Source organism: Frieseomelitta varia, unplaced genomic scaffold (genome assembly GCF_011392965.1).
Source record: "Frieseomelitta varia isolate USP_RPSP 00005682 unplaced genomic scaffold, Fvar_1.2 scaffold_254, whole genome shotgun sequence".
Classification (NCBI taxonomy): domain Eukaryota; kingdom Metazoa; phylum Arthropoda; class Insecta; order Hymenoptera; family Apidae; genus Frieseomelitta; species Frieseomelitta varia.
In genome coordinates this window covers 981,134-989,598 of record NW_025109984.1, presented here as the reverse complement: position 1 = coordinate 989,598, position 8,465 = coordinate 981,134, and the positions used below count along the sequence as shown (strand labels likewise).

At 34.5% G+C, this 8,465-nt stretch overlaps 1 protein-coding gene across 1 annotated transcript in view; it reads right to left on the bottom strand.

Moving 5' to 3' along the window:
• Positions 1–8,261, bottom strand: part of LOC122528643 (Down syndrome cell adhesion molecule-like protein Dscam2) — a 169,817-nt gene extending 161,556 nt beyond the window's left edge. The window contains 1 exon segment of the mRNA XM_043653985.1: positions 8,196–8,261. The gene's annotated coding sequence lies outside the window, so the exon portion shown is untranslated.
• Positions 8,262–8,465: the final 204 nt, after the last annotated feature.

Sequence of the window (8,465 nt, the reverse complement as noted above, 5' to 3'; positions counted from 1 at the left end):
GTAAAAGAAAAAAAAAAAAAAAAAGAAAATTTCGGTGACATGGTTTTCGGTGGCCAGCTAGGTCCGCTGAGTAGCCCCACGCTGCGCGCGACTTCCGGGTTATGGTCGCGACGAGTTTTGCGCGAAGTTGTGGAAGGGGGCGTGCGTGGCCGGCACCGAAAACACATTTCGTTGACCGGGCTGAAAAGCAACGGGGGATGGTTACGGTTGCAACGGAGCCCGGAAGCGCGACGGCGGTCATTTTTCACGGCACGGACGTCCGTTTCCGGTCCACGATCGCCGCGAGATACAAACAAAAATGGCGCAGGAAATATGCAGGGAATGAATAGTGGCTTCGAGTCGAGTTGTTCCTCCTGTGTAATAGCCTCTCTCTCTTGTTCGTTTTCTTTTTCGCTTTTCGTTTGTTGAAGAGGGTTGAAGCTCGAGGAACAACGAAGAAAATAGGGTGGCTTGTTGCTGTTGTTTAATGGCCTTCGTCGTGTGTTCAACGCGAGAGTAGAAGGAAGTTTAGAATGAAAAATTAGAATGAACGTTCTCACGAAGAAATTGTGTGCACACTCGGGTCTCGCTAATATATCTAATATTCGACGCGTATTATTTTTTTTTTTTTTTTTGCTTTTTTCACTGACAATCATCGATGGAAACTAATCTCAAAATTTTCGGGGGGTTCAGAACATATTTTCGGTCAAATATTTCGGAAATTACTGAAGACAGTTTTTTTTTTTTTTTTTGTATAAACTGATGAAATTAGTGTTTCTCAACGGCGAACTTAATGGCGTGTACTATTTGTTTAAACAATGTATTTAGAAAACCGTATTTTTTCCAAGTAAATATCAATGTATTTTTTTGAATATTTCTTTACGAAAACTATATATTGTGTTGTACGCAACTGTAGGATAATAGGTCGACGAAAAACGAAGAACTGGCAATTTGGATTGTTTTAGTTTACTGTGTTACGATTAAATGTTAAGCTGTTGCAATTTTTGATTCTAGATATGAGTTGAAAAATAATAGAAAAAATATTATTATAATACAATATTAGCTTCATATATGTATGTCACAGGCTTATAAATTAGCATTTAGTATATCTCAACAATAATTATAAGTTAAAAACTAACCGTGCAAACGTAGTTTCACTTTGTAAAAAATATAGAAACTACAGTATTTATCGTTGCCTTAAATTAACAGAGGCCATGAAACAATAAAAATAGCTAAGACAGAAAAAGGCTACGAACTTAAAATTACTGCTTACTGAATAGAAAAAGTCTTCTCGAAAGTATTGAGAAAGAATACTACTTGCTGTGCATCACTGACTTTACCTGAAGGAAAATAGTCATTATAAATCGAACCTTCATCGTGTGCACATCGATTAAACTATTCGAAGTGAATTTTTAAACAATATTTCTGAATAAATTCTAATTGTTTAAACATTACTCAATGTTTCTAATAATTTGCTTGCAACAATTAAACAATAAATTCTCTTCTGTAATGTTTCTAAGTGTTATGTAAAATTTTTAGCTAATAATTTACAAGACTCTTGAACAATGTACTTAAGACAAAATGATGTTGACTTATTCAATGAAATAATTAATTTCATCGTGCAATTTTCAATTTCCAAAATTTTAAACAGACAAATTTCGAGGTGAAAACAGATTAGATCACTTAGAAACGTCCTCAAAAACGAAGCACATGGAAATATGTCGCCAGCGAATGACTTAGACACCGGCGACAAATATCGTCTCGGTCCTCTCCCTTGTCGATCGTATTTTCTCTCCTGATTTATGGCGCGTGCACAGGAATTTACTGTTAAGGGTAGGATCTCGTTTCCTTACGAATCCGCGACACACCAGCTTGACTGAGGTAAACCGAAAAAGGATGATTTATGATCCAGCGCGGTTCTTCCAACGAAGGGAAATTCTCCCGGCGATATCGATCGTCGCGTGATCAGGCGATTCAAAACTTCGCCGTTTCACCAAGTGGCAGTCGGATAAGTTGAAAATTGCTCCCCTGGATGAAAATGTTCAAGAATGTTCGCGGCGACAAGAAATTGAGATTCTTCGATGTATCTCAGGAAGATAAAAGGAAGTTCGCTTGAGTCGTTTGCTCGAAGTTAGCTTTCTTATGATTGTAATTGGTACGAACGGAGAACTTCAGATGGAGGATCGTTGTTTTTTAGTATGAAATGTGCGAATTCTAGTTCAAATATGAAAAGCATTACTATACTTCACGTTTGAGTACCAGAAACTCGTAGCTTTCACTTCGAATCATTTAATATTTTAATCATATTTAGGAAAATAGATAATTTCTTTGCTGAAAATATTAAAATATTACACATAAGTTCGTAGTATAAACCGTTATAATACTGCTAATTGTAATTAATTCAAATTGAAAATCTGGGAATGACTAAATAAATAATTTGGTATTCTTGCAACCAAGAGAGATCAGTGTTGTTAATAATTATTGATTAACGTGGATATTTAATAAGAATTTAAATCTTAAGTTATTCGACATTATGGATTATTAATTATACACAAGTCAGATACAAAAATTCAAATTTAATAATTTTATATGAAAAAGAAAAAGAGAAAAATTCACCGTTCACGTACAAATCATCAATCACTCTCAAATTAATACTTGAACAAATGGCTCACAATTTTATGCCTCCATATTCTTAATCCAGCAAATATCCAAACAATCCCCTCACAATCCCTTCATTCACACGTTAGGGCTACTCTTTCTATTCCTTTTCAAAATCCCTAACGAAAATACCACTTCACATAAAATGACTTACAAGCAGACTGTTTGAAATATTAATATTTATATTTATATTTATAACATTTATAAATTACATATAAAAGAGCTACTATTTCTATTTCTTTTTAAAATTTCCAATAACAATACCACTTCACACAAAATGATTTAGAAGCAGACTGTCTGAAATATTAATATTTAATAACATTTATAAATTAAATATAAAAGAGCCACACTTTCTATTCCTTTTTAAAATCTCTAATGAAAATACCACTTCACACAAAATGATTTACAAGCAGACTGTCTGAAATATTAATATTTAATAACATTTATAAATTAAATATAAAAGAGCNAACGAAAATATCACTTCACACAAAATGATTTACAAGCAGACTGTCTGAAATATTAATATTTAATAACATTTATAAATTAAACATAAAAGAGCCACACTTTTTATTCCTTTTTAAAATCCCTAACGAAAATATCACTTCACACAAAATGATTTACAATATTTAATAACATTTATAAATTAAATATTAATATTAATATTTAATAACATTTATATACATTAAATTAAATATTAATATTAACATTTAATAACATTTATAAATTAAATATAAAAGAGCTACTCTTTCTATTCCTTTTTAAAATCCCTAACAAAAATACCACTTCACGTAAAATGATTTACGAGTAGACTGTCTGAAACATTAATATTTAATATTTAATAACATTAATATTTAATAACATTTATAAATTAAATATAAAACAATTTGAATAATTAAATATAATTGAATTCGTCTGTATGGGAAAGGAAAAGAATAACGCATCATCACAGATAAATCCCCAATCACTCTGAAATTGAGAGACAAGCACAACGAAACAATCCGCAGTTTCTCCCCTAGCTACCCCAACCCCGGAAGTCAACCGCATAGGGAACAAATACCCAAACAACCCCCATATAATCGCTCCAAGTCCCATCCATTCCCTGCTCCGCCATCTACTCTCTCTCTACGACCATTAAACCCTATCTTCCTCCAGCGAGCGACGACTCATCTCAAAACTCAAAAAAAGAGAGAGAGAGGGAGAGAGAGAGAGAGCGAGAAAATCCCGCGTAAACCAGGAAACGGTAGTTACGTTGAAAACGACGGCGCGTATCGTACAGAGGGAAAAAACACGAGAGGAAGATGGATAGGGGACCAAAAAAAAAAAAAAAAAAAAAAAAGAAAGAAGAAGAAAGAAGAAAAGTTATTAAAGGTCTCGACAAGGTTGAAACGTTACTACACACACACACACGCACACACATGGTGGGATCAACGTTGCGTTTTCAGTATCGCATGAATGCATTATTCGCCTGAAACACGCCCCTACCGCACCGGTGAGTAACCATAGGCACACGCGTAGGCACACGTAGCCTCGACAGATTTCGTTCGATCATGCGGCCGACGAGAAAAAAGGTTTTTCCAACCTCTCCTCCACTCGCCGCTGTCACTTTACGCGCCGCCGACGCTTGATGCTTTTACGTGTACGCGTGTGTAGCCACGTACGTTACGTACGTCTTCTGTCTCTCGTTTCTTCAATGCCATTTCTCCCTTTTCGTGCCTTTCAAAGCTTTTTGCTCCGATGAAAAAAGACGAAATGACGACTAGAAGGAGATCGTGTCGCGTCGGTTTCCTTTTTCCCTCTTAAACGGAGGAAAAAACGCGTACGCGTCGAGAGGATCGCGAGCGTAACTCGCCTCCGTCGAATGGCGAATGGCTATACGTTCGTTAACAACGAACTGCGTGGAGTATACTTTTTTTTTTTTTTTTTCCTTTTTCGTTGATCCTCTTCCCCCGCGTTTTTCCACCGCGAGATTCGCGCAACGATGGCTGGAGTTTGAATGGCGGTCGTTTCTTTTGCAATTTCGGAAAGACTGGGCGAGATTGGGAAGTTGAGTTTGGAAGATAGCGGAGAATCGAGAAGGAGAATTTGGTGAGTTTTTGTTGAATGTGAAACAGTCGGAAATTGGTCGTAAATGTGTCAATAAATTTGAGCAAAACGTTAACAAGTGGTTTAATCATCTTGTATGTACGTAGAGACGTGTATTTAAAATTAAATTAATTTATGTTGCGTATATTTATCTGAAATTAAATTAATTTATGTTACATATATTTGTCTGAAATTAAATTAATTCACGTTACACATATTTATCATTATAAAATTAAATTGGTTCACTTAAGTTTTAAGTTTAAGCTTGAAATTTGGAGGAGATCTTCACCGGATGTACCTTTATCGCATGAATCACGGATTTCAAAATCTCATGTTTCTTTCTATTTTTTTTTTTTTTTTCTTTTATCATCCAAAGGGCGAAAAGCACAAGAAAAATTGATATTTAAACTTCAGAATGATGCCATTTTGTTAATTTTCGAAATTTCGCGATAGCCATATTTATACTAATTAAGATGCATTGTGATTTTTTAGATTAAAGTAACCAGATGGACCAGAATCACATCGAACCAGTTTTCAAAAACATGCTTTACCTATGGCCATATAATTCCCACCACTTCCATTAATTTTCGTTAATTAAAAACATTCTAAACACTCTCCAAGTATGAATAAATCTGTGCGCGGAAACTGCTAACCAAAATGTATCATGGTTTCCTTAAAAAAAAAAAGAAAAAATCCCCGAAAAGTCGATTTTCACCGGATTAACGGAATACCCTCTGAACTCTAGCTAAATTTTTATACCCTCACATTTATATTACTGCAAAGTATAACAGCGAACGAAAAATTAATAAAGAGAAAGTGACGCGAGAGAACAAATCAATAATTCAAACAGCCCTCGGGAAACGAACGACGCCGTTGTAAACTCCTCCTTCGTGGCCACGTAACATTTTCAATTAACCGTGTGATTGTTGGATCGATTCGTGGCGAACGAAACTCGAAACGTTCCATGGAAAGAGAGGAGAGGAGAGGAGAGGAGAGGAGAGGAGAGGAGAAGGCCGGCACGTGACCGATTTCGAGCCATTATCCGCGTGCGACGAACCGCGAGACCCTTTTCTCGTTACTCGCGAGCGTGGGCGGCGTATCGACGCGCCAGCCAACTTTCTTCGGTATTCAACAGGTGAGAGCACGCAGAGACGTTCGGATAAGCGATTTAGACGTATCGCGGCCGACGGACAAAAGGCGGGACAGGAGTTTCACGCCGATCGATCGACCGAGCTGTACACCGTCGCCGTCTCCGTCTTCGTCGGGCACTTGTTAAAGTGCCAACGAATTCAATATCGTAATTTTCTGGCAAAGTAGATTTTCCAGCGATTAAACACGACCCTGTCACTCCCCCCTCTCTCTGCAAAATCCTCTCGATATTCGGAGGCCGCAATAACGGTTCCCATCGACGAGGGACGCACATGAGACATGTAATTTCGGGGAGATACCTTGGGCGAGATGACTGGAAAATAGCGTGGAATGCAACTTTTCGGTGAAATTTGGCTGCTGTGTGTTTTTTCGTTCTTTTTCCTTTTTTTTCTTCTTTTTTTTTTTTTCTTTTTGGAAAACACTAACCCAGATCGCCAAATGTGAATGTTTGACATTCAGTTTGTCGCAAAGAGAATGCCGAAAATATTCGCGTATTCCAATAATTCTGTGGAATTTCAAGGAATCGAAGAGTAGTTAATGTGATAGATTGGTTTTTGATACTTGCTGGTTGGTGACTCTTCATTCTTATGTAAAGAAGAAAATCGAAAGAGAATATTTATTAGTAACAATTAAAAAATTATTGTTATTTAATAGTAAAATTATATTTATTGTTATATATTTAATATCAAGTACTTTTTATATATTTTATATATAAATATAATATATTATAACTATATTTATATTTTATATATTTTATATATAAATATAATATATTTATAACTATATTTATAACTAGTACAATAAAAATTCTAAGTAATTTATTAATTTATTTTATATATTTGTAAGTAATTGTAAGTGATTTACTAGTAACAATGAAAAATACTTATACTTTCATTTCATCTCGAAGATCCTCACAGAAATATTCGAACACTTGAAATAGAACACTTTTTGTAGATACACGTTAATTATATATTTCTGGAGAATATTCAATACTAATTTAACTTTCGTCTAACGAAATTAGAAAATTAATATAGAAATTAGCTTGGTATTAGCTTCCAGGGAAATAGTTTGTAATTTTTATACGTGTACATTCTCAGATTAATCCTTCGTATAATGCAACGTGATCACGACAGACATATACATCACTGTGTCAGTGTCAATGAAATATCAAAGTAATTTTACGTAACAAATATTCATAGCAGTCTCTGCGTGATAAATATTCGAGCACTGTTCGTGAGCACCACTTTCAGGGTGTTTCAGAGGACTCGACAAACATTTGTATTCCAAGAAACATTTGCATTCCAAGAAATATAAATTTCCAAGAAACACGGAGCGTTTGTTTGATGACACGACATAAGCCACTGTCGATGACTAACGATAGAAGTCAAGGCCAGAATTTCTATTGGAATATATACACCTCGGTAAAATTTTCCAACGAAATACAACAGAATGATTAAATATCTATATAAAGAAATTTATGAAACATCCTGAAACTTTTATCAGCTTTTATAATATATCATACGTTTACGAATTAAAATAAAGATGATACACAAATTATTTTGTTACGTGTACAATAATTATAAATATTTTGTGTAGAATTTTCTTCCATACGTATACACACACACACACATATATTATATTTATTATATACACACATACATACATGTTATATTTATTATATGTACGTAACACACATATAATAAATATAATACATACATATATATTATACTTACACACATACATATATATTATATTTATTATGTACGTAATATATATTTATTATATTTATTATGTACGTAATATATATTTGCATATATATTATATATAATAATATATATTTACGTATATATATATATATATATTACATTTACGTAATTAAAATTAAATTTTAATTTTAAACAAAGTAGAAAAGAAACTACACAAATTATACATTCGTGGTATGTATAATAATTATAAATATTCTATGTAGGATTTTCTTTCGTACTTGATGTAAGAATAAAAGTGTGTAATGCTTCTGTAATAGCACAAAGGGGATGATATATTGTCTCTTACTCTCGTTAATTTCAGCAAAGGACACACTTGCGTCATTTTTCCATTAAAACTATTCCACTTAATCTCCAATAAAGAAAAATGTACGGTAAATTTCTACCGTACTTTCGAACTTCCGCCAATTTTAAAAAAAAATCTTTTAAAAAATCTATGTCTCACGTTGAAACGTGAATAAAAGGAAATGCTAGATCGCACATTTACTCGAGAAAAAAAAAAAGAAGAAAAAGAAAGAAATCGGGAAAAGCCGCTAGAAAAGATTTAAGAAAATTTTTTCTGACCTTCAACGTCAATTTCGCCACTCTCCACCTGTATGGTGTCTCCATCCTGTCTTCGACGTCGACGTCGACACGAAAAACTTGCACCAGCAGCGCGAAAAACACCTCTCACTAAGAAGATAACCGATAACCGATCGAAATTTTCGCGACGCGATGCTCACGGTATCGTTGAACGCGATTAACTGAAAGGAGACAGGCGAATGCCTGAAAGCTATCGTCCCGGGCTGGCGTTCTTGTCTAAATGCAAACGCAATAAGCCTCCGGTAAGGGCGC